The sequence below is a fragment of the Eptatretus burgeri genome, chromosome 8, assembly GCF_056783735.1.
Source record: "Eptatretus burgeri isolate ZD-2024b chromosome 8, Ebu_testis_v1, whole genome shotgun sequence".
Classification (NCBI taxonomy): domain Eukaryota; kingdom Metazoa; phylum Chordata; class Myxini; order Myxiniformes; family Myxinidae; genus Eptatretus; species Eptatretus burgeri.
Genome location: NC_140968.1, coordinates 92,142,995 through 92,167,586, shown reverse-complemented (window position 1 = coordinate 92,167,586; position 24,592 = coordinate 92,142,995). Strand labels below are relative to the sequence as shown.

The 24,592-nt window shown below is 41.8% G+C and overlaps 1 long non-coding RNA gene across 3 annotated transcripts in view; it reads left to right on the top strand.

Moving 5' to 3' along the window:
• Positions 1–24,592, top strand: part of LOC147022270 (uncharacterized) — a 59,027-nt gene that overhangs the window by 19,917 nt on the left and 14,518 nt on the right. The window contains exons 2-5 of one of the 3 annotated variants that reach the window (XR_015061158.1): positions 13,582–13,667; positions 14,297–14,483; positions 15,175–15,290; positions 19,470–19,592. This is a non-coding gene — a long non-coding RNA (uncharacterized LOC147022270). Of the gene's footprint in view, positions 1–13,581; positions 13,668–14,296; positions 14,484–15,174; positions 15,291–19,469; positions 19,967–24,592 lie in introns of those variants that run through there. The other 2 variants (XR_015061157.1, XR_015061159.1) reach the window with 2 other exon arrangements.

Sequence of the window (24,592 nt, the reverse complement as noted above, 5' to 3'; positions counted from 1 at the left end):
CAAGACTGTCGACTTTGAACTCGTACCAGGAGGAGCCCTCAAATGAGGACCTAATGTTGGAGAAGGAATGCCAGGCGGAGGAGTCAGAGGCAGAAAGTGAAGAGGTTGAGCCACTGTGTACTCTCACTCGTAAGAGGATGGTGGAGGATTTCCGACTCATTGATATGGGTCTTGCCATCTTCGATGAAGATGACCCCAACACAGAATGCAGCTCAAGAGTGGCCCGAAATGTCCAAGCGGACCTCAGCTGCTATAAGTTCATTCAAAAAGAAAAGCAGCCGAAGGCAGCTCAGACGACTTTGTTTTCCTTTTTTTCATAAAAACGAAGGGAAAACATCCAAAGGATGATGCCAGTGAACGCTCAACATATAGCGGTCACAAAGCTAATCAGCATCTCATACCCTCGCCAATTCAACATCCGTCAACATCAGCAACACCACCATTATCACCACCATCTTCACCAAGGTAATCTGACACAGATGATCCCCCTCCTTTATAACTCCTCCACCTCCTTCTCCTCAACAATTCCACAAACAACAAGACATCAACAGCAGCAGGTAACGTAGTGTTAACATCCCCTTTCTTTAATTTGTCTATTTTTAGTTGTTAGAATTTATTGAATGCAACAGTACATGGTAGTGTTTTCATCCTCTTGTCTTTTCAAAGTGTTTTCAAAGAAAATAGACAAGAAAACACCTGAATCCAGAAATGTCAACTCTGAAGTCATGAGCATTAGTCTCACATAGGCCAGCATGGAAATTATTTGAGCAACTCCAAACACTTCCAGCACGTCCATTACAGTGTACATTCAAGTTCGCTGGTGTCAACAGTATGGATAGCATGTGGGAAGCATTCCATTCGATTATTGTGCAAGCTTGTCCAAGCTATTCTATCAACTAGCCGATAGTAGTATTGTGCTCTAACAAACTAAGCTAGCTGTTTTAACTTTTGTGCACAAATGTTCACTGGGCGAGTTGAAGAGCATTTCCGTCAAATCCCTACAGAGTGACTGCCTCGACATGATATTGAAAGCTGAAATTGGAAACCATCAAATCCAGGTTCTTTTGGGTTTGAGCTAGACAATAGGATCTTGCACACCTCTCAGAGCTTTCTTTCTATGGTCCATCCATTGTGAAGATTTGTTTTTTCTTCTGGTATCGACTTTTATGCTGTCTCTCCCCTCATTTTAAATCGTTGGGTAGTGTCATGAGTTTAAAGACAGTTTCAGTGATCTTATCTTGGGAATGGTGATGGTGGCAAAAGGCTTAAAACTGATGTATATGCGGCAACATAGGTAGAGACAATGGCGTTGAAGTAAGGACACCTTGAAGTATTTGTTGACCATCTTCAAAAGTTGGAGTAAATTCCAGAACGCTGGAGAGCCTGGTATCATATTTCATTTTTTTGTGTTGAAATATCCATATTTTTTCTTTGCAGACTTCGAGTGCAACAAAGTTCTCTTTTATTACTTGGTATACTGGGGTCTTCCTATGGATGCAGCACAAGGCTGCAGGTGGGATCATTTGCTGAGGGTGGGGCTGTGCCAACTGATGCAGTGCCCTCTGCTGGTTAGGACGAATTTGGGATTTAGCACTGATGCCAGCAAAAGGTCACCTTTTCTTCTTTACAAAAGGTCACAAAAGGTCCTCTTTATAAGGGACACCAACAAATGCTGGCAGATTGGACACCCATTTAACATTCATCCCAGGGACAGCACACGCATTGATGAATCACCTTGCTGGTGAAACACCAGGATAGCGGTTTATAGCTGGATCAGGATTCAAACCCAGGCTCGACAGCTTAGAGGCAAGTGTGTGTCCTTCCAGGAAAGTATGTGTCCTTCCAGGCCATCCTGTGAGCCTTCACATTGGAGTGGTAGATTTGTAATCAGTACATGCCCCCTGCTCGAACTTTATAAGTTGTGTTAGTTGTTAAACTACAAATCGAGTTCTAAATTAGGCTGACTAAAATCAAATGTTATCACATGGGAATTTGATTGTCAATAATTCCACAGGGGTTAAATATATTATTGTATTTTTGGAAACATTCTGGCTCTTCATTTCTCCTTCCTGTGAATTTGAGCTTGCATAAGAAAAAGTTAATAATCGCATTGTAAGGGCTACATGGCTCAATTAATCCATTGATTGAATCACAATGAGAATGCCAATCGAAGCATTGGTGCTCTGGCACATAATTCCCTTGGGAAAGTCATTTGGATCTTTGATACCATCACAAGACCCAGTTTGTGACAATACAGAGACATGACAGAAGTAAATAGACACCATTATATTTAAAGAATTTATTTCTTGAACATTTGAAGTATATTTGATCCATTTTAATTTATAAACGAGTATTTGGTGGACTTGTCATTTACAGATTTCAACGCTTTTACTCTTTCATGCAGAGAACGAACGAGTTCTGAAATTTTCTCTTGTGGGATTTCTGCCCAGACGTCATGCAAAAGGTTTAGGAATTCTGCCCATGATGTTGGTTTCCTGGACTTTTTCCACACAGCTCGATCCAATATGGCCCAGAGCTGTTCAATGGGATTCATCTAAAGAGACTGACTTGGCCATGGAAGTCACTTGATCCCATTTCTGTCCTGACATTCTTTGGTCTTTTTTGGAGTGTCGCATGGAGCTCCATCTTCCATGAACAGAGTGTTGTTTTTGACCATCTGACCAGTGGAGAAGATGGGGAGAAGTCCATCCTCAAGAATAGAAATCCCCACTTCACCCCACCACTTCACCACCCCACTCCCACCAACTCCCACCCCACTTCATCATAAATGAAGTTATCGTAGAGTTGATGTTGCCAACACACTCCACAAGCGCTGACCGACCAGTGCTCAAGATTGCTCCCCACACCATCACTGAAAAACCACCGTGTTTGACAGTTGGCTGCAATCGGTTCAAAGAGAACTCTTGACTGCGAAGTCTCCAGACCCATACACGTCCACTGTCAGAAAATTGAGCAAATTAGAACTCTTCAGAAAAAAACGACAGTTTTCCAAAATTCCAAGGGTCTGTTGGCAATCTCATCAACCCAATTCTTTCTCCTTTGAATGTTGGCTGGTCGAAGAAGAGGTTTTCTCCTAGCTTTTCTTCCAAAGTAGCCTGGTTGATTAAGGTACCACATGACAGTTCTTGAGCTAACTTGGACCTCCTCTGCAACATCTGTTGCTTTGCAACAGGGAGTTTTCTCAATGGATCACTTGACAGCTCGAAGACACCTTTCTGAGGGCCCAGATCGACCAGAACGGGAAGCTGTGGATTCCTTGCCTTCGCTGGTGAATTGCACAATCACCAGATTGACCCTAGAAAGTGGAATGACAAGGTTCTGAGCTATCTGACGTTGGCTGACTCCACCTTCCGATTGGCCAACAATTCATCCTCTTTGAAAATCGCAAAGGTCGTGTGCTCCCTGGGTTCGAGGCATAGTTAATTGTCGTACACTACCCAGTAACTCGTCTCTGCAAATAAATAGTTGAATATTTGCACAAATCACTGAATAAAACTTGCTTTATACAGATGAAATTAATAAATTTAAGGTGTCTATTTACTTGTCATGTCTCTGTACTCTAAGGACGCTTCTTAGAAAGCCTTGTTCTCACACATGCAATCAGATCAGTCTGTTTGTCTGTCCATCCATCCGTCCGTCACGCCATCTCCTCCTAAACGATTGTGCAGAAAATCACCAAACTTTGTAGCTATGATCACCACACGACAGGAAGGTGTAAGAGCAGTGTCATTTTTTGGTGGGGTCAACAGGTCAAACACCAGAAAATGCAATTTTTTCTTTAAAAAACATTTTTAAATTAAACTTTGTGTATGCAATCAAAATTAAGGGATGTATGAAATTACATGTAACAATTTGTTGAATCTCACCCCTGGTTAATTTCTGGGGTTAAAATTGGGGGGGGGGACTCAAAATTTGATATTGAGTCAATCCTGGTGGAACTTTTTGCCATCTTTCAATTATTTGCTTGAGGTGGGAAGCGTTGGGATTTGCGATGGCGTGCCGACTCCACTCTCATTTGTATGCTCTGTTGAGCAAGATGGTGTGCTCACATGTGAAGCGTTTGATCCTCGGTTCAATAGCAGTTGAAATCGAACTTGGATAAAGCTGCCATCTGCTGCATGCCTGGTGTTGGCTTAATGGTTAGGGTGGTGGGCTTGGGATTTGAGGGTCCCGAGTTCAAATTCTGCTCTGCCGTTGAATTAATACCAGGTTGGGTTGACTCAGCCTGTCACCCTTCAGAGGTTGGCAAAATGAGTACCAGCTTGCCCGTATCCTATGTCGGAGTGGCAACGCATTCAGGATTTTGCCCAATAGCCCAGGAGACTGCTTCGGCAGCACCAATGCTCTGGACCTAGTATGGTCCCAATGGATGGATCTGATGCTGTGCAAGCAGGGGAGGCTGCATCATTGATCATGTCTTTTGAATCTAATGCTAACCTTATAGTTCTCTGAGCTTCAAATGTGTCAGGAGATTGATGCATCATGACAAAAGTTAAGTTTTTGTACAATGACAATGGTATTGCATACTGAATGATACATTAAATAAATAAACTGAATAAGATTTAAGGATTTAAGCTATGTTATTGTTGATTTGTATGCAGCTTGCAGCTGCTGGTTGCACCACTTACTGGAAGCATGGCTGTGCAGCTGATGCAGTGCCCCTGTGACCAGTAAGCTGGGTATGCATCTTGCAGACCTCATAAGGATGACAAGCTGAGTCAACCCACCTGGTGTTATTTCAACGGTAACAGGGGCTCAAACTCAATACCCTAACATTGTAAGCCAGCCACCTGAACTGTGAAGCCAACACCAGACCAAAATGATGCTTCGAGTGTCCAGGCAATCAGCTGAGTGATTTTAAATGCCTAGTTACTTGAGGCCAAATTACAAGATGGAATAATATCTGAAGGAACTTATCTTGATAGATAATAATAGGTAATAAGACCATAATCACATTTCCTGCTTTAATATAATGTGCTGAAAATAAAGATGGCAGCAAGTGAGGTCAACTGAAGCATGGAATGATGAATAATTTAAATTTATGGTCAATAAACATCAAGCCGATTGAAATCGATTGATTCTCGAGTCCACACTAGTCCACAGACACCTAATTTGAACAATTAATAGCAACAGCTTTTCTCAGCACCTGATAATTCCCCACCATGATAATTTCCTGATAGTAATCACTCCAGAAACATGATCCCATGAACCATCGTGATGAGATTATGAAGCTTCAACTTCATGGTGATTGCCTGTCAGCAACATCGCTAATAAAGACAGATAGGTGGCAATAGGTTTTTGATAAATGAAGCTATTTACAATCATTTCTTCCTTCCCACCCCTCTTCCTCCTCCCTCTCGACTCCCACCCCACCCCTTCACCTTCCTTCTCCTCCCACCATATCCCCTCTCTCCAGATTACCACCCCACCCCAACGTTTCCCCTTCCTCCTCCCACCCTCGCCTCCATTCTCCCACCTCCTCCTACCCCAATCCCCTTCCCCTCCCTCCTCCCACAAATTAAAGTGGAGGTGTACAAACAGTAATACATAACAACTCGACCCACCCACCACTGGCTGGGTCGAGTTTGCACACTACTTGCTGTAAAATGTATCGTTTGCGTTTTGTAAGAAGACTTTAGATGTTTGTGTGATGTGTTCTTAAAAGCTTCTGGATGGTCAAACTTCTTAAGGGTACATTTCAATTTTAGTTAGCATCAAAAGGCTTGAAAGGGTCTAAACTCTCAAGCATGTAAAAATGGTATAAAAAGGTCCAAGTGGTCTAAAGCTCAAAATTATCAAGGGTCCAAGCTGTCTAATCTGTCTGAAGGTTTCAAGGGGTATTAAGGGTCTTACTGCTCTTTGGGGTCTTAAGGGTCTTGGGAGGGTCTTCAGCATCTTAAAGGATCTTAGGGGTCTTCAAGGTCTTAAAGGATATTATGGGTCTTTGTGGTCTTTATGGGTCTTTGGGGTCTTGAAGGATCTTAGGGGTTTTAAGGGTCTTCATGGTCTCAAAGGTTCTTAAGGGTCTTCAAAGTCTCAAAGGGTCTTCAAGCTCTTCAGGAGTTTTCAAGGTATGAAAGGGTCTTTTGTGTCTTTGGGGTCTTCAAGTTCTTAGGGGTCTTCAGGGTCTGAAGGTTCTTTCAGGTATTGGTGGTATTAAAGGGTATTCGAGGTTGTAAAGGGTCTTACGGTTCTTTGGGGTCTTGAGGGTCTTTGGGGTCTTGAAGATCTTTGGGGTCTTTAAAGACTGAGGTGGAGTTTTACAAAATTGATACTGTCAACTACTCAGATCCAGAAATTATGGAAGAAACACGATTTATTTTCTTCACAGAACATGTGAATACATGTCCATGCACATGTGAAATACAGTTTGTAATGTGTAATTTCACATCACCTAAAATGTGACTTCAACATCTTAATTCTACCCCTACCTTCCCTCTCCTACCCCTTTTTCCCCCTCCCTCTCACTCCCCACATCATGTCTGACCAGATACATTCAAAACGACTAATATTGTATTTCATCGTTAGTCCACATATTCAATTTATTATGAACAAAGTTTATCAAAGTATAGGTTATTTATGTAGTTGGAAAAGAGTTAACTTGCCTAAAATAAGCTATTTAAAATAAGTGTGTGTCCACACCCAGGAGAGCCAGAAAACATCTGTTGAACCTCAGAAATGAACTTTCAAACTTGTCTCCCTCCTCTAAAACCTTGTGGTGCCTTGTCAAGAATGTCTCTCGAGTATGCTCCACTTCCATCCCTTCCCTCTCGTCAAATGACACAACAGCAGACTCTGTTCATGAGAAGGCTGAATGCATCAATTCTTTGTTTGCTTCCAAATCTTGTGTCCCCAACCCCTCACTCTTGATTCCCATCTTTCCCTGTCATTCCCAACTGCTCCTGGATTCTGTGTCTTTTGCACCTGAGAAGGTACAGAAGGTTCTTTCAACCCTCAACTTTGACTCCGCTACTGGAGTTGACGGCATCAGCACACGTGTCCTAAAAAAAACCTGCTCTACTGCTCTTGCATATCCTCTCTGCCATTTTCACCCTGTCATTTGCACTAGGTCATCTTCCATCAGCTTGGAAATCTGCCAACATCACCGCTCGACAGAAAAAAAAGGAGCAAAAACTGATCTCGGCTCAACTACAGACCTATAATCTTGCTTCCAATCATCAGCAAGGTTATGGAATCCATCATCATAGTTGACATGAAATCTTTCCTTTTCACCAACAACCTCATAGCAGATCACCTATTTGGTTTCAGACCAGGTCACTCCACATTGTACATCCTATTCGACTCTCCCAACTATGGATGGAGGCCCTCAATGTCAGATGTGAGATCAACGCCATCTCTCTGGACATATGTTGTGATTTTGTTACAGTCTGGCATCCTGCCTTGCTCTCAAAACTGTCTGCCTATGGCATCCAAGGCCAACTCCACACGTCTTAATTACTCACTCACTTCCTCTACTCTCATAGTCAACGCGTAGCACTCAACGGAGTCCTTTCATCTCCTTTCCCTGTCAAGGCTGGAGTACCCCAATGCAGTGTTCTGAGCCCAATACTTTTCCTGGTCTTCTTCAATTATTTCTCTGACTGTGGAAAATTTTGCTGATGAGTCCATGCTGTGCTTCAAATAAGCAAGCTGCAGCCTCTTCCCTCTCTTCTGAGCTTGACTAAATCACAAGCTGCTCAAACGCTTGGTATATGTTGTTCATTCTTGACAAATCTCACACTCTCACTCTCTCTCTCTCCAAAAGGGCCGTCTGGCAAAACCCTCCTGTCTACTTTCTTAACAATCCTCTTGAGGAAGTTCAGTCATTCAAACTCCCGATTCTTCCTATCAGTCATGATCTGTCTTGGGCAAACCACATTTCAAGGTTGGCCTCCAAAGTCAGCCATCGACTGGGCATCCTCTGTCATACAGAGTCCTTCCTTGGCACACCTGAACTCCTATCCACTGATAAACCTTCTTCCGCAGCTTCATGAAGTACTGCTTTCCCTTCTGGGCTGGCTCCCTGGCCTCACATATTGCTCAGCTCAACACCGTGGAAACCAAGGCCTTTAAGATTGTTGGAATCTTCAGTGATGAAGCTGTGTATATGGGTTTATCACATCACCATCACAGACAGGTTGGTGGTCTCTCTGTCTTCTTCCACCTCCTTTCTGGTCTTGCTGATCTTGCATTCTCTGCTTTTTCCAGGGTTTGTCCACCCTCACCCCCACCTCCCCACCCCCCCCGAAGGTTTCTGCAGGGCTCACACGGTCCACCATCAACCACCTTCTGGTGAAACTACCTAAATCCAAGAGCACTATTCACCTCCACTCATTTGTTCCTCTTTTTTTACTGCCCGTGGAACCAACTTCCACATCCTCTTCAATTTCATTCTTCTCTCCAGGTCTTCAAGACAGCTGTTCACCACCATCTCAGATCCTCCCCCAATCCTAAACCATGGTCTTTTCTACCCTCGTTAACCCCATCCAAACCCCTCCTTACAATTTTCCAGTTTTCCCTTGTTGGAGTTTCCTTCTGTTTCAATTTTGTCCACCCCATACCTGTATGTTTTGTATTCCAGTTTTGTCTGTTACGTTCTGATCCATTCACTGTACGAGCTCTTCCACGAGAATCGACTATGTTTACAAAAATTATTCCATTTGCAAAAATATTAGAATGTTTTATTCCTTCCTTTCTTACTTTCCTTTATTAACTTTCTTTCCTTACTCTTCTCCTCTCCTCCTATTTGTTAATACATATGCTTGTGTGCCTGTTGTTTCTCTATCACCCAACTCTCAAGACATTATCCTTTTCTGACGCATCACATTGCTCTTCCACGAGACTAGATTTATGTATACAAAAACTCATCCCCTTCTCATATCTCCCTTTCTCTTGTTCTCCATACTTCAATCTATTCCCAATGTTTCCTTTTCTTCCCATTCTCTCCACATTCCCATATGTTTCACTTCTCAATTCTAAGTTTCTATTCTAGCCTCCCACTTCCTCCCGATAACTTCATCTGTATGTAATAAATGAGTGCTAACAATGTTATCACATTGGTTGCCGGAGTTTGTTGGTCTTTTTGCTCTTAACAGGGCGAGGCTCATGGAAGAGCAAGATTGATCTGACGGTGGAACAAACATCAAGGGAATTACCGAAGAGGAGAAAAGGAAATGGAGGAGGGGAGGAAACAATGAAACCAGCAAGTAATATGGCTGGGTTAGGAAAGGATAATGGGGTAATACTGATCATGGAACAGAATTGGGGATGACAAGATATGGTGGTGCACTGCTTGCTTGAAGTTCTGGTGGGAAGAGTGAGACAGAAGAGCCTCTGGAAGGAGTTACGGAGTTGGCCCAGGAAATGTCACGGCTGCTGGTGAGGCTGAAAAGATCAAGAGGCTGATGCTCTTCCAGTGGATGCCCAAGGAAAGAGGTGGGTTCGTTTGAAGATACATCCTGAACAATATAGTGAGAGTGAGGTTTTTCAAGATTGAAGGACATGTTCCATTTGCCAGTCCAGTGTCTAATCATTTCCAGATCAGCAGGGAGATAGAGAGACAGAGATAGAGACAGAGACACTACATGACCAAAAGTATGTGGACACCTGCTCGTCCAACATCTTATTCCAAAATTATGGGCATGAATATGGAGTTGGGCCCTCCCTTTGCTGCTATGACAGCCTCCACTCTTCTGCGTAGGCTTTCCGCTAGATGTTGGAACATTGCTGCGGGGATTTGCTTCCATTCAGCCACAAGAGCATTCGTGAGGTCGGGCACTGATGTTGGGTGATTAGGGCTGGCTCGCAGTCGGCGTTCCAATTCATCCAAATGCTGTTCGATGGGGTTGAGGTGAGGCCTTTGTGTACAGGGGCACTGTCATGCTGAAGCAGGAAAGAGCCTTCCCCAAACTGTTGCTGCAAAGTTTGAAGCACAGAATTGTCTAGAATGTCATTGTATGTTGCATTAAGATTTCCCTTCACTGGAACTAAGGGGCCTAGCCCGAACCATAAAAAACAGCCCCAGACCATTATTCATCCTCCAGCAAACTTTACAGTTGGCACGATGCATTCGGGCAGGTAGCATTCTCCTGGCATCCGCCAAACCCAGATTCGTCCGTCGGACTGCCAGATGGTTAAGTGTGATTTATCACTCCAGAGAATGTGTTTCCACTGCTCCAGAGTCCAATGGTGGTGAGCTTTACACCACTCCAGCCAACACTTGGCATTGCGCATGGTGATCTTAGGCTCGTGTGCGGCTCCTCGGCCATGGAAACCCATTTCATGAAGCTCTCGACGAACAGTGTTTGTGCTGACGTTGCTTCCAGAGGCAGTTTGGAATTCGGTAGTGGGTGTTGCAACCGAAAACAAACGATTTTTTCCACGTATGTGCTTCAGTACTTGGTGGTCCCATTCTCTGAGCTTGTGTAGCTTACCACTTCCCTGCTCAGATGTTGTTGCTCCTAGACGTTTCCACTTCACAGTAACAGCACTTACGGTTGACCGGGGCAGCTCTAGCAGGGCAGAAATTTAACGAACTGACTTGTTGGAAAGGTGACATCCTCTGACCGTGCCACGTTGAAAGTCACTGAGCTCTTCAGTTCGGCCCATTCCACTGCCATTGTTTGTCTACAGAGATTGCATGGCTGTGTGCTTGATTTCATACACCTTTCAGCAATGGGTGTGGCTGAAATAGCCGAATCCACTAATTAGAAGGGGTGTCCACATACTTTTGGCCATGTCGTGTATGTATATAGCTGCTGTTGCATCTACTGACTGTTTAGAAGACACAATGTGGAGTTGTCTGCAAAAAGGAAGAGAGTGTTTTCCATAACATCGAAAAGGTCATTTATTTAGATTAGGAACAAAACTGGGCCTAAAATATTACATTGAGGAACTCCACTCTCCAACGGGAGAGTAGAGAAGAGGGTGATGTTTATGGCAACATGGAGACTGCATAAGGAAGTCGAGAAATCCAGGAATGAAGGCGACTTCTGTATCACAGCCAGATAGCTGGGCAAGCAACCCAGGATGCCAGCCTGTGTCGAGTCCCTTGAGATATGTCTTAGGAGACAGTCCTAATCTCAAGCTTGGGATTGAGGCCATCCAACAATTTTTGAGAGAGGAGCAGAAGCATGTCCAGAGTTGAGTGACTGGGATGGAATTGGACCTGATGGATGGGGATCAGGCTATCTGAGAACAGGTTTTACTTCACCCATTAGGGGGTGTGGATGGGTGGGGATGAGGGGGGGGGGAGAAATTAGATCTGAATGCATGTGACCTTTGTTCGTTCTCTCTGGAAGGTCACTTTGTGGCTGAATTGTTCATCTTTCCGAGCCTTGGTCTTATTTTCACAAAACCTCGAGTCAGTTGAGCTCTTACATTTTTCATCCTGCAATTCTTACAGTTGCGCTTATGGATTTTCTCAACCATAAACTGGTCTTTCTTTCGCAAGAATGAAATATTGAATTCATAAAGGTGTGAGGAAACAACATTGAAACTGCCCTCAAATTCATTTCAGTGTTTATAAATGTATGAAGCACACAGCAAAGACGCATTTGATCCTGAAAAAAGGCATGCGTGGGGGTGATTGATTTCATAGTCAGAAAGCCAGGGCCTTGATCATCCTTTAGCAACTATAACATCAGCAGAGAAGCAGTGTAGAAAAAAAATCAAGATTATAATCTGATTTGGGAACACAACAGGTGTTGGCAGCTTGTGAAGTCCAATAATGAGAACATTATGACATGCTGTGTACACACAAATGTAAAGTATATTTAGTGATAAGCTTATTAACCCTCTGCCTGAGTTGTCAAAAAATAAATTCTTCCTTTGCTGTCTCAAATTCTGCCATTTCTAAAGTAAAGTTTAACTTATCAGATACACGGCATCTGCGATTTTATCTCTTGAAACCTGCGGCCACACAAGTTACGGGATAAACAAACAGCAATAATGATTGTTTTACTCTTGCTGATGGTTATTGAGGATCGAGCACAAATGAGAAGCATTCAAGATGTCGTTACTGTAAGGAGATACTTGCTAAAGTTCAAAAAATGCAAGTTCCCCTCCCCCCCCCCCAATATATTATAATAAATAATGAACAAGAAAATGTTTTCTCAATCGTGATATATACTGTACTTGTATGTTGACAATAGTCCCTTTTTTTAAATCCCTTTTTAAAATAATTTTTAAAAATAATTTTTTTTAATAAGTTTTTTAAATAATAAATAACTTTTTTAAATAATAAATAATTTTAAAATCCCTTTTGTTGGACTTTGGAGGGTATATCATTCTGTGAACGTTTTGAATGCTTTTCATATGCCATCCATGCTAATAAAAGGGTGTGTGTGTGTGTGTGTGTGTGTGTGTGTGTGTGTGTGTGTGTGTGTGTGTGTGTGTGTGTGTGTGTGTGTGTGTGTGTGTGTGTCAATGTGTCAGCGTGTGTGTCTCCTCCATAACTCCAAAACCATAAAACCTAACAGCCTGAAACTTTTCATGCTTTACAAAGAAAACTCCAAGAAAGTGCAGGAGTGAAAATTGTATGTTTGGGTTAATTTTTTATTTTGGCAAATTTAATTTAAAAAAGTGGTTAATTTAAATTAATTTAAAATTTTGAATTAGGGTTAATTTAAAAAAGTGGCACCACTTTTGATGATAATTAACGACATTATTTAATTACATCCTTCATCAGGCGATCCTCGGCCACCTCACTCTTTGGGTCTTAAGGTGTTTCCTGGGTAACCTCGCTGGGGTCTGAAGCCGCCATGTTTTTTGCCCTGCTCAACCATTCTCTGACTTGGAACAGGCTGCAACAATTTCTTTATGATAAAGTTGCTGTTTTCACTTTCCTCACTCATATTATTGAATGTCCGTTCATCAAAGCTATGAAAGACTGGGTACATTGCAATGCTTATAAACATCCGGAGATGTCGGCGTTCGTGGCTTGACATTTTGGGCATTCCGGGAGGTGAATGTTAAAAGTGTTTCTAATCGTGTGCCAAACTAGCCGTTTCCTAACATCCGTTTCATTGGAGTGTTTGCTTGAGTGCTTAAGCCACTTGTCAAGCGCTCTCCAAGCTGCTTAGTTGTTCGTTTCGGTAAAAGTAACCGTGCTCTCAATGGAACTTCCAGTAGACAGACGTACGTTTACACCTGTGTTGGGAATCTGTGGTGCCCTGCGGTTGGTGCCTCGGGAGGTGTCTCATCTGCTGAAAATGTGCGATTTTATTTTTAGAGGACATCGCATTGTTTAGCCTTTTGTGCGATCTCCTAATATAATCCACCCCTCACTTCGACGTCGATACATATATAAAAACAAGGTCCATCCGACCAGGTGTTTCCCGTGATCTGTTTGGGAAGGCAGACACCATAGATCGACATTTTGTGTTCTGTGCTTTGATATATTTTTCAATTGAATTTTGTTAATTTCCCACTTGAATTCCTTTATCAAAGAACTCTGTTTAAAGGTAAATGTTTGTGTTTATCGTTTTTATGTATTTTATGTGTGTGTACGTGTATAAACTGTATTACCATTACGTGTGTGTGTGTGTGTGTGTGTCTCAGGGCTGGATTTCGGCATGGGCAAGCTGGGCAGTTACCCAGGCACCTCCACAACCAGGGGGCCTCCACATATTTCATGAAAAAAAATAGTAAGGAAAAATGTATTTGACTCTTAGTGAGCATTGAATGTGACATTCTCAGAGAGATTGACTTCGACAAATTGATCCAAGACTTTGCAAGGGTCAAGTCTCGTAAAGTGCCTGGTGGTCTCATCAGTGGTCTGTAAATATAGGTATTTGGGACTGTACTAGATTGTAGATTCTACGATTGATCATGATTGAACTGCTTGCTTATTCACTGCACTATTCAGATTCTTTAGACTTGAAACATGGGAACTTCCAACTTCGTAGATTCTTATAGTTTGATCATGATGTTTAAAGATGTGCCTGCTTGCTTATTCAAATTCTTTATGCTTGAAACAGAGGAACTTCGCAAATTATTATAATCTTATAGATTGATCATGTGCTAGCTTATTCAGATTCTTTATACTTGAAACATAGGAACTAGATTCTTACATGTATATAGATTGATCATGATGTTTACAGATGCACATTTTTATTCAGATTTTTTGTTCTTGAAAAATATACTTTATGGATGACTGTAAATATGTCTTGTCACATTTTTAGTATTCTAAGGTAGGGTGGGCCTCCACTACTGAAGGCTGCCAGGGGCCACCACATGTCTAAATCCGGCCCTGGTGTGTGCATGTGCGATTCAGAATGTGGAATGGAGTCCTCCCAGGACGAGCTCAAAGAATCCACCTTCATTTCGTTAAGGGGTCACGATTTCCAGACCAAGCTATGAAGTTTTCTGTTTTCAAAGTTTTGTGCTGAGGGCTCTCTTCAGGATCGTTACTGAGCCCAGGATGGATTCCAACTGCAGTTCCTTTGTAGTGATATTCCCAGGTATGGTTTTTAATATCTCTGTGCAGTTCTTCATCATTCCCAGGAGGTTCTTCGTCATCACTGGTACAATTTTGGCACTCTTCAGCTTCCGGGATCTTTTCACTTCATGCTTGAGATCTTGATCCAAGACTTCATGACAAGATCCAAGACTTTTCACTTCATGCTTGAGATCTTGGTGTTTGGTCATTTTCTTGATTTCTGCATCGTTCATGCAAAATCACCGGGATTAACACCTCAATTAGCAATTCCTTCTCTTTTTTTTTGTACCTAAGTATGATATCTAATCGCAATGCTTCGTTTTCGATGTTCACACTTGATGTGATCATTTGGTCGTACGTGAGCGCTAATTCAATGTTTTCAGTGGTTGCTTTTGATTAATTGTCCCACAAATTTTCTGGAACTGGAATATCAAAGTTTTTTTTCTTTCTGTGCATTTCTACATCTTTGTTTTTTTTTAATTGCTGCAATGGCATTACGTTCTGGAAGCCATTTACATATACCATTTCATTTTTTTCCATTGATATATTTCTTTGTCGTTTTGTCCAATAAGGTAATTCCTTCAAAATTGTTTTGTTTATAATAAAGGCTGTTAGGATGGCCAAGAGGTACATACACTCATCTTCAAGCTTTCTAGTCTGGGTTCAAATCCTGACCCAGCTATTAAACTGTCATCTCGGTGTTTGTTTCACAGACCAGGTGAATAATCAATGTGTGTGCTGTTTCTCCGATGGACGTTAAACTGCATCCCCTCTGCCAGCATTGGTTGGTGGATGTTGAAGATCCCATGATACCCTTCATAAAGAGTAGGTGAGCTATCGCTGGCCACATGAACAAATTACAAATTCCTGCCCCAACTTCTTAGTTGAGTGTCAGGCCTGGCCAGCCATTTTGTGAAAGATTTAGGTCAAAAACTTCCTCCAGCAAACATGACAAGAATGTAGAAATAATTTTGGCCATTAAAGCAGAGGAAGAAGAAGAGAGAGAAGAAGAAGAAGAAGAAGAAGAAGAAGAAGAAGAAGAAGAAGAAGAAGAAGAAGAAGAAGAAGAAGAATTGTTTGATAATAAAAACAAGAAAAAGAGCAATCAGAGATTTCAGACCCTCACCAAGACTTGTTTTGTGTAGTTGTGTGTGGTGTTTGTGTACTAGTGTGTTACATAATTAATAGACATAACTAGAACTGCAACTTTATAACTGCTGGCAGTGATGACCAGGTACCAAGACATCCTGCTTTGATACAACCCCGCTTTAATTGGACACGTGACACTGACCCATAATGTTTGTCATTATGATTCAATTGAATTTAGAATGGGATTAAAATAAAATCAATTCAAATCAAATGGAAGACCAAATAGGTACAGTCCTGCATTGGAGTCATCAGAAGGAATCCGAACAAGCAAAAAGCAAAGATGAAGTCAATAGGAGGAACCTGGACAGGATTCACATTTCATCTGCTACTCCTCTACCATCAAACCCATCCAGGCACAGCCAATTGAGCCTTAGTCAAATAAAAAAAATCAAAAAGAACCCAGATACAAAATATTAAATCTTTCTTGCTACTAGACCAGGTGTCCAATCAGGTTCAAATTTAAAACATATGTTCCCCATTACTTAGAAACCCAAACATGCAAAAAGCAAAGATGAAGTCATCAGGAGGAACCTGGACAGGATTCACATTTCAGCTGCTACTCCTCTACCCTTAAACCCATCCAGGCACAGCCAATTGAGCCTTATTCAAAAAAAAAAAAAAAATCAAAAATAACCCAGATGCAAAACATTAAGTCCAATCAGGTTCAAAATTAAAACATATGTTCCCCATTACTACTAGATCATAATTGTGAACTTTCATGTCCATTGATGAGGCAGTTTCAAGAAAGAGATTTGAAAAAAACAAAAGATTTTCGTTCAATTCAATATGGCTGCCAGACCATGTGACATCAATTATTCGTGAATATCCTGGTATCCCCAAGGTTTGAGGAACATTTGTGTGAAGTTTCCCCTCAATCTGTCCAGCCATTCTGGAGAAGAGGATTTTTATACATTTCAGGGTAAATTCAATATGGCTGCCAAACCATGTGACCCATAACATCTTATGTGTGATTCTTCTGTTCCTCACGTATAGTGGGTCATACAAGTGAAGTTTCACCCCAATCTGTTCAGCCATTTCAGGAAGAAGATTTTTGAAGGTTTAAAATATAAATAAATAAATATATATATATATATATATATATATATATATATATATATATATATATATATATATATATATATATATATATATATATATATATATATATATATATATATATAAATCCTAGTGTTGGCGAAGTGGTAAGGGCAGCGGCTTGGGATCCAAAAGGTCCTGAGTTCAAGCCCGTTGGGCCACTGAATTAATACACCAGGGAGTTGACTCAGCCTGTTATCCTTCCGAAGTCGGCGAAATGAGTACCAGTGTACTGGGCCGGTGTATACCCCGGTTAAAATAGGTGCACCATATCCCTGTGTCATAAGAGGTGACCAGGGTTGCGTCAGGAAGGGCATCCGGCGTAAAACCTGTGCCAAATCACTATGCGGATCATACGTATGATCCGCTGTGGTGAACCCTAACGGGAGCAACCGAAAGAAGAAGAAGAAGAAGATATATATATATATATATATATATATTTTTTTTTTTTTTTTTTTTTTACATATACATATGGCTCCTAAAACATGAGACCAATGACGTCATCATTTTTTTTTCTGTGGTCCAATTTACCCGAGGTGACCGTCAAAAACGTTCATACTGATCAGATGTTTTGTTATACATATGCAATTATGATATCATAATGAAACCTTTGATGTAATAAGAAAAATCACACTTATTCCCCTTGAGGAGTACTTGCTGCTTTTTGCCAAGTTTCAATTTTTTTGCTTGGTGTGGTTTCAGAGATCGGGTTCCAAAGTTTTTCCATCTTTCCAACATGGCTGCCACACCACGTGACTTTTGACGTCATACCCATCATAAAAACATTCTACCTGTGTAGTTGCCCCTATGGTGAAAATTCTCTCAATCTGGCAAGCGGTTGTGGAGAAAAACACAAAAGTTCTGTGCAGACAAACAAACAAACGGACCCAAATGCAATACCCTCTCCTCTGGCGAGGATAACTCTCGAGTCCATGGAACACATTTCCCTGCACAGTCTTGAGAAAAAAAGGACATGGGAAGAGTCTTTTAAATTATTGCTTTGCATTTCTGAGGACGACCTATATTTCCTACAAGCCACCATTTTGTCTGAATGTCAATGTTCCCCAATGCCGAGAGAGAACGGGATATTTGATTGGTTGTGATAAGCCTGGTGTTGGCTCAGTGGTTAGGGTGGCAGCTTGGGATCCTTGGGTCCTGAGTTCAAACCCCATTGGCTGCTGAATTAATACACCAGGAGGTTGACCCAGCCTGTCATCCTTCTGAGGTCGGCAAAATGAGTACCAGTGCACTGGTAAGGGGGACACTGCATCAGCGGCATAGCCATGTCCCAACCAATGATGCAACCAGCAGCCACAGGCTGAAAGAGAGAGAGAGAGAGAGAGAGAGAGAGAGAGAGAGAGAGAGAGAGAGACGGACAGAGAGAGAGAGAGAGAGACGGACAGAGAGAGAGAGACAGAGAGAGACAGAGAGAGACAGAGAGAGACAGAGAGAGACAGAGAGAGACAGAGAGAGACAGAGACAGAGACAGAGACAGAGACAGAGACAGAGACAGAGACAGAGACAGAGACAGAGAGAGAGAGAGAGAGAGAGAGAGAGAGAGAGAGAGAGAGAGAGAGAGAGAGAGAGAGAGAGAGAGAGAGAGAGAGAGAGAGAGAGAGAGAGAGAGAGAGAGAGAGATATACATTGGTTGTGATGATGTAAAATGGCATCATATTTTGCCCAAGTACTGCTAAACAGGTTTTTTTGAATGTGCCAAGAAGGCGATTTGTGTTCGACAGTTTTTAAGTCTATATAATTCAATTGAAATAAAATAAAGATTTTAAATGTTGTAGGAAAAAAAAACACGAAATGTTTTTTTTTTCTAAAGTTTACCAGCGTTGATGCAGCCTCTGTTACACCACCTTATTTAACACATTAAAATAGTTATTCATGCCTGCTGTTTGTGTCCTTTATGACGTCCTTAAAAACAATAAGTTTCCTATTTGGTATGATTTTCAATTTTGTTTCACTGCCAGACAGGCAGACAGAGTAAAATATCTTACTCCTCTTCTCACATGTTCATTTGGGATGAGACTGTGCATTTTGCAAAATTCAGAGCCAAAGTACTGCTAAACTGCAGGTTTGTGTTCTGATTAATGTTCCACAGTATTCAAAATATATCATCACATTAAAATTAAATAGTTCCTCCATCATAAACTGACATCTACAGACAGACAGACAAAATGAACCAATTGTTTAACCTCACTTTTCGATTCACACACAGTCCGTGCACGGGGTAAAAATTGTTTCAACATTAACTAACATTACAGGCCAGAACAGTGGCACTTGTTATCTTCTACGTAATGACTGCATGGCTTTTATGTCCACAAATGGGCATTTCACAGATCATACCAGAGGAGGAGAAAAATGATTTGTTTTATCAGACATTGAAATGGAAAGGTCACAGGGATTAAATCCAAATAGCTTTAATCAGCCCTCCTTCACAAGCAGCATGGTAAACAGTCATGCTTCCCTCTCGAGCTTGCTGTTGGAGACATTCATTAGAAAGACACTAGAAAACGAAATATCAGTGCAAAATGTTATTGGAGATAGCTGTGCATGAAAAGGGCTAAATGGGGAAGTTTGTGCTGTCTTCAAAGTGCATATTAATCAACAGTTATGGAGTATTTAGAAATGGATGTATGAGTAAACTATAGTACCTTGATTGCTATAATTTTAAAACCTCTTTGAACGACATAAAGTATGTCTGAAGCAGTTAATCTCCCCTTCCTAATCCTTTGGCTTTTGTCCCTTGTGTCTACAGACACCTCTGCCATGTTGGCGTTTTACATTCTTCACATCTTTGGATCATAGGAGACAGACAAGAAGTGACTTTTGTCCGATTAATACGGCCTCCGTATTTTTCCTCAACAAGCCTCAAAATGTGGTAAAGAGCTCCATTTACTTTATGCTATAGCAAATCCAACACACTCATCTTCTCCCCCCCCACCCCCTTCACCTGTTTAGTCATCTCAATTTATTTTTGTCTATTTCTTCTACCAAGAGAAATGCCCCTTGATATTCCTGTAATTCCAGGCAGGAGCTCACTGCCATCTCATGTTCTCCTCAATACCTATTATATGACCTAGTCTTCCGATAAATCTTCTTCATCTGTGCATCAGCAGTCCAGTTGTTCCCTTTCCTAACGAAAAATGTTACCATGAGGTGAAATATACTTATTGACCTTCTTCATCATAATAATCATCAATTGTTACTTACGATAGCACCTTCACCAAATATGGTGCTTTTGTACATCAAGGAAAGGTAAAATAAAGTTTTATTAGTAAAATGGACATTACTCCATAGTGTTTGCATGGTAAACGTTTTTAAAAGTTTTAAAAATCATTGTGGGAAATCACGTGATATTTATTTTATATCCTATAAGGAAACAATAAGGGCACTCGGTAGAGCGCATGCCTCCACTCCATAATGCTTGATCCACGAGAATATATCGGGCCCAATCAATACATTTTTAAAATATCATGCTATATATCGTTTTTGGCCCTATCTCTCAATGGTGAAGAATCACTCTGAAAATGGGATTTTTGAAGGTTTAAAATATAAATAAATATATATATATATATATATATATATATATATATATATATATATATATATATATATATATATATATATATATATATATGCTTTTGTCCGTAGCCTGATGGAGTATTGCTCTCCCCTCTGGGCTGGTGCTCCTGCCTCCCACCTTTCTCGACTTCACGCTGTCGAAACCAGGGCTTTTAAGATCATTGGCATCTCCCGCAATGAAGCTGAGTCTTTGGGCCTCTCACTCAATCACCGCAGGTTGGTCGGTGGTCTTTCTGTCTTCTACCGACTCCTCTCCAGCCTTGCCCCCCCTGCTCTCTCTGCGATTTGTCCCCACCACATTTCCACAGGGCGCTCAAGGTCCGCCAACAACCCCCTTCTGGTAAAACTACCAAAATCACGAATCACTGCTCATCTTCACTCTTTCATTCCTCTTTCTTCCCGCCTTTGGAATAAACTTCCTCACTCTATTCTTTCCCATTCTTCCTTCCAGGCTTTCAAAACAGCTGTTCACCACCACCTCTTATCTTCCCCCATCCAAATCCTCGATCTTTTCTACCCCCGATAATCCACCCAAGCCCACTTCCTTCAATTCTCCTGCTTTCCTTCCTGAAAGTCCCTTTAATGTCCATCTTCCCCTCGCCATGTTCCCCGTCCCATCCCCATCCCTCTCCCTTCCACATTTCACCTGTGTCTGTTCCCCAATGTTTTGTCCCTTCCACTCCCGCCCCTCTTGTCTCATGCCTCATTGCTGTGAGTTGTGTGTTAGCTCTCATACGAGCCTCGACCAAGGTATACAAAAAAAAAAATAAAATAAAATAAAAAAAAATTAAATAATTCTCGCATCCAGATCTGGATTTGGATCTTCACCAAACTCTAATCAGTTAATCCTTGTTACACACTGAACCTGCCCACCAAATGTCATCCAGATCCCTACACAACTTTTTGAGATATCCTGTACACAGACAGACAGATAGAAAGGGGTGAAAATATAACCTCCTTCACCTTCGGGGGGCGGAGGCAATAAGGATCTTAGTTAAGAACTTGTGGAGATGTCCCAGTGCCACTGTCTGATTTTTATATGACTTCATTTTTTTCTGGCCTAAGGTGGCCTTTAATGTCTTATTTAAGAACCATTTGTTCTCTGGACACCTTACACATTGCTTTGTTGGGATGAAATAGTCCATATTAAGTTGTCCACTTTGTCTCAAGTAGCATATTTTTGTGTGCCAATGGGAAAAAATCAAATGTGAAGCTGGAAGGATACAGGGGCCTTCACTGCATTGAGGGCCAGGCACTGTGGGCAGGGTTTGCTGCAGGGATCTCACGTGCTCCTGGGATCCATGAATACATCCCAGGATCTTGGGTGGATTCTTCCAGGTGATGGGTGGACTTTGCAAGCAGTTTCCTGGCTTCCCAAGTAGCTTTCTGTCCTGTCTTTGTCATACGAAAGCATTACATGAAGTCAGTGTCCGGATTAAAACAAATAATTAAATCTTAAATAACACTCCAAAATGAGAAAGTGATTAAAATCTCCGATATGCCTCTCTTCTGTCTTAGGTCCAACATTTATGCTGGGTTTTTATGCAATGTGAGCTTAAACTGATACCTCACCTGGAATAATATAAAAGTAAAGATGTTGGGGCCAAACATGGGCTTGTGATTCTTTTTTGTTCGTCTTGTGTTTAATGGTCTTGCTTTTGCTTACATTGCATGTAGTTGTCACCCTTCAGATGCTATCCTCTGAACTTGTCTCCCTTCTCTGAGCTACCTGTACAAGGGTGCAGCCTTGCCACAAGCAGGTTATCTACCTGTGTGGCCTGTTTGTGAGATGAAGTTAAGCTCACACTGTTCTGGTCATGCATTTGCCAGTGGCTGTCTATCCCTGAGCCAAGTGCAAGTATGTTGAGATTATATAGCTGGGTCTAGATTCAAACCCAGTCCGGACAGCTTAGAGGCGATTGTGCATTACGAATGGGGTTATGTGTCGAATAAACCTCACAATTGGGCTGTAAAGCAGTCAGTAGTGATATCACACTTCACACTTGAAGCCATGGCTTTAAGAAATGACATATCATGCCTTAACACAGAGTTCGTCCAAGGTGGAAATCCTCCTTGGAGAGGGGACCAAGTTAAGTTGCGAGGGGCCACTTAAGAAGGAAGCCAACTTGGAGAGGGGAGCAAGTCAACCTCCGTCGTGTTACCTTTAGTCCTCATGGCAAGTTTGGTTGAGATTGGATAAATAACGATCAAATGTATCACGGTCAGACAGACAGAGAGACAGACACCAAATTGTTTATACTTGTATTTCTCACAAAGTTGCCTTTTGTGCAATTGGTCTTCCTTTTCTGCAGAAATTATTTTTATTCGAGAACATCAAATTCATTTAACTTCTTTTTTGATAAATTGATTTTCAGAAGATGAATTTTATCTTGTAGAGCATCTTGTTCTGGATAATTAGTGTGCTTTTCCTTTGTTCTTTTTACTCTGACTCTGTTAGCTTTTGCATCTTGTTTACCATCCACTTTTAGTTGATAAAATCCCGTGTTACAATTGGTCACCTCACCCTCAAATCATTCGTTAATCCCATCAAGTCTATTACCTTTTGAGTTTGCATCTTTGTTATTGGAGTGGTTTGTAACACAATTTCTAAAATACACGGATAATCTGCAATGTCGTAAAAAGTTATAATAATGACAGGTTGAAGGAGTCATTCTATTGGCTAATTTAAACTCGTATAGTATTTAATATGTCAATCTAGTAAGTTTTTGTGTCAAAACTTAGCACTTTCCATCTTTGAGATGTCAGCTTGAACTAAAGAAAGATGTCAGTTTAACTGAAACATTAGTTTGCCTTCTATCACCAAGCAGAAATTTTGGATGTCCCCCTTCACCCTTCTCCAGAAAAACAAGCTCAAATGAGCTAAGATCCTCGTCCTCTTAATGATGACATCATAAAAACGAATATGACGTCATTGTGATGTATCAGGTTTGCGATAAATTATCTGTGCTAATGCCCGGCTTGATTCCCGCAAACAAAATTCAAACAGCTTGCCTAGTTTCGGAGATAATGGTATCGGCGATTTCCATTAGCGGCGATATTATGACGTCAACTTTTTTCTTGGAAGAATTTCCAAAATCGGAGATGGTTACTGCCTGCACCTGGGCTTTCTGCATATACATCGCAAGTTTCACGAAGATCCGATGAAAACTCTGGGTTGTGAAACAAAAAATGCCAAAAAATAGGAATGATGTCATAAAAATTGATATGACGTCATAGTGATGTACCATATGTGCGGTAATTCATCTCTGCTAATGCCCTGTTCGATTCCCGCAAACAGAATTCAAAAACCTTGCCTAGTTTCAGAGATAATTTTTTAGGCGATTTCCATTAGCAGAGATATTTTGACGTCATAAGTTTTTTTTTGTCTCGGAGGAATTTTCAAAATCGGAGATGGTTACTGTCTGCACAGGGTATTTTTACATATATATGCCAAGTTTCAGGACTTTTGATGAAAACTGTAGGCTGTGAAACAAAAATGTCCACAAGAAGAAGATGAAGAATACTGTGACGTCCACGGGACTTGAACAGTGCCGCCAACGCAGAATGAGCCGAAACGATGGAGGCGATTTATTTGTTTATAACCCAAACATGGCGGTTCTAATCGCTCTACCGCAAACGGGACGAGGAAGGTGGCACGAGTCACTTTTCACTGAGTTGATGATGTTTATTCGTTTTTATTATTACCAGAAATAACAAGACTCGGCAAGAAGAGGGATCCGGGGCGATTCGACAGGATGGTGTGGGATCGGGCGTGGGGAAAAACACAGACAATTCCAATGAATATACAGTTCTCAATCCCTCTAAGGCGCCAAGCAGACACACACACACACACACACACACACACACACACACACAAAACGTAGCTATTTCTGGTGGTCAGGCTGGACCGTGGTGTGGACGCAACTGTCCCTGGATCGGCATCGGACGAGCTGGCCTTGCTCTCGTCAGGGGGGGGGGGCAGGAGAAACCGCGGTGCTGTCGACCTCCTGGTCCTGGCGCAAGTCCGCCCACAGCCACCAGGGAACCAGCTCCGGCGCCAAGCCGCGAGCAGGAGAGGGAGGCAGGTCCACCCGCCGCCCGACCCCGCACTCCGAGTCAGCAGAACCCCAGAGCCAACCGGGGTGAGGCACGAGGCTCGGCAAGGCTCCCAGACACGATCAAGAGCACGATCGACTCAGCACAGCAGCCAGGACGCTCTCTGCCACCACAGCTTCCACACCAAAAAAACACGAGCGTTCTGGTTGTAATCTTCTTCTTCTTCCTTTTCGACCCCGA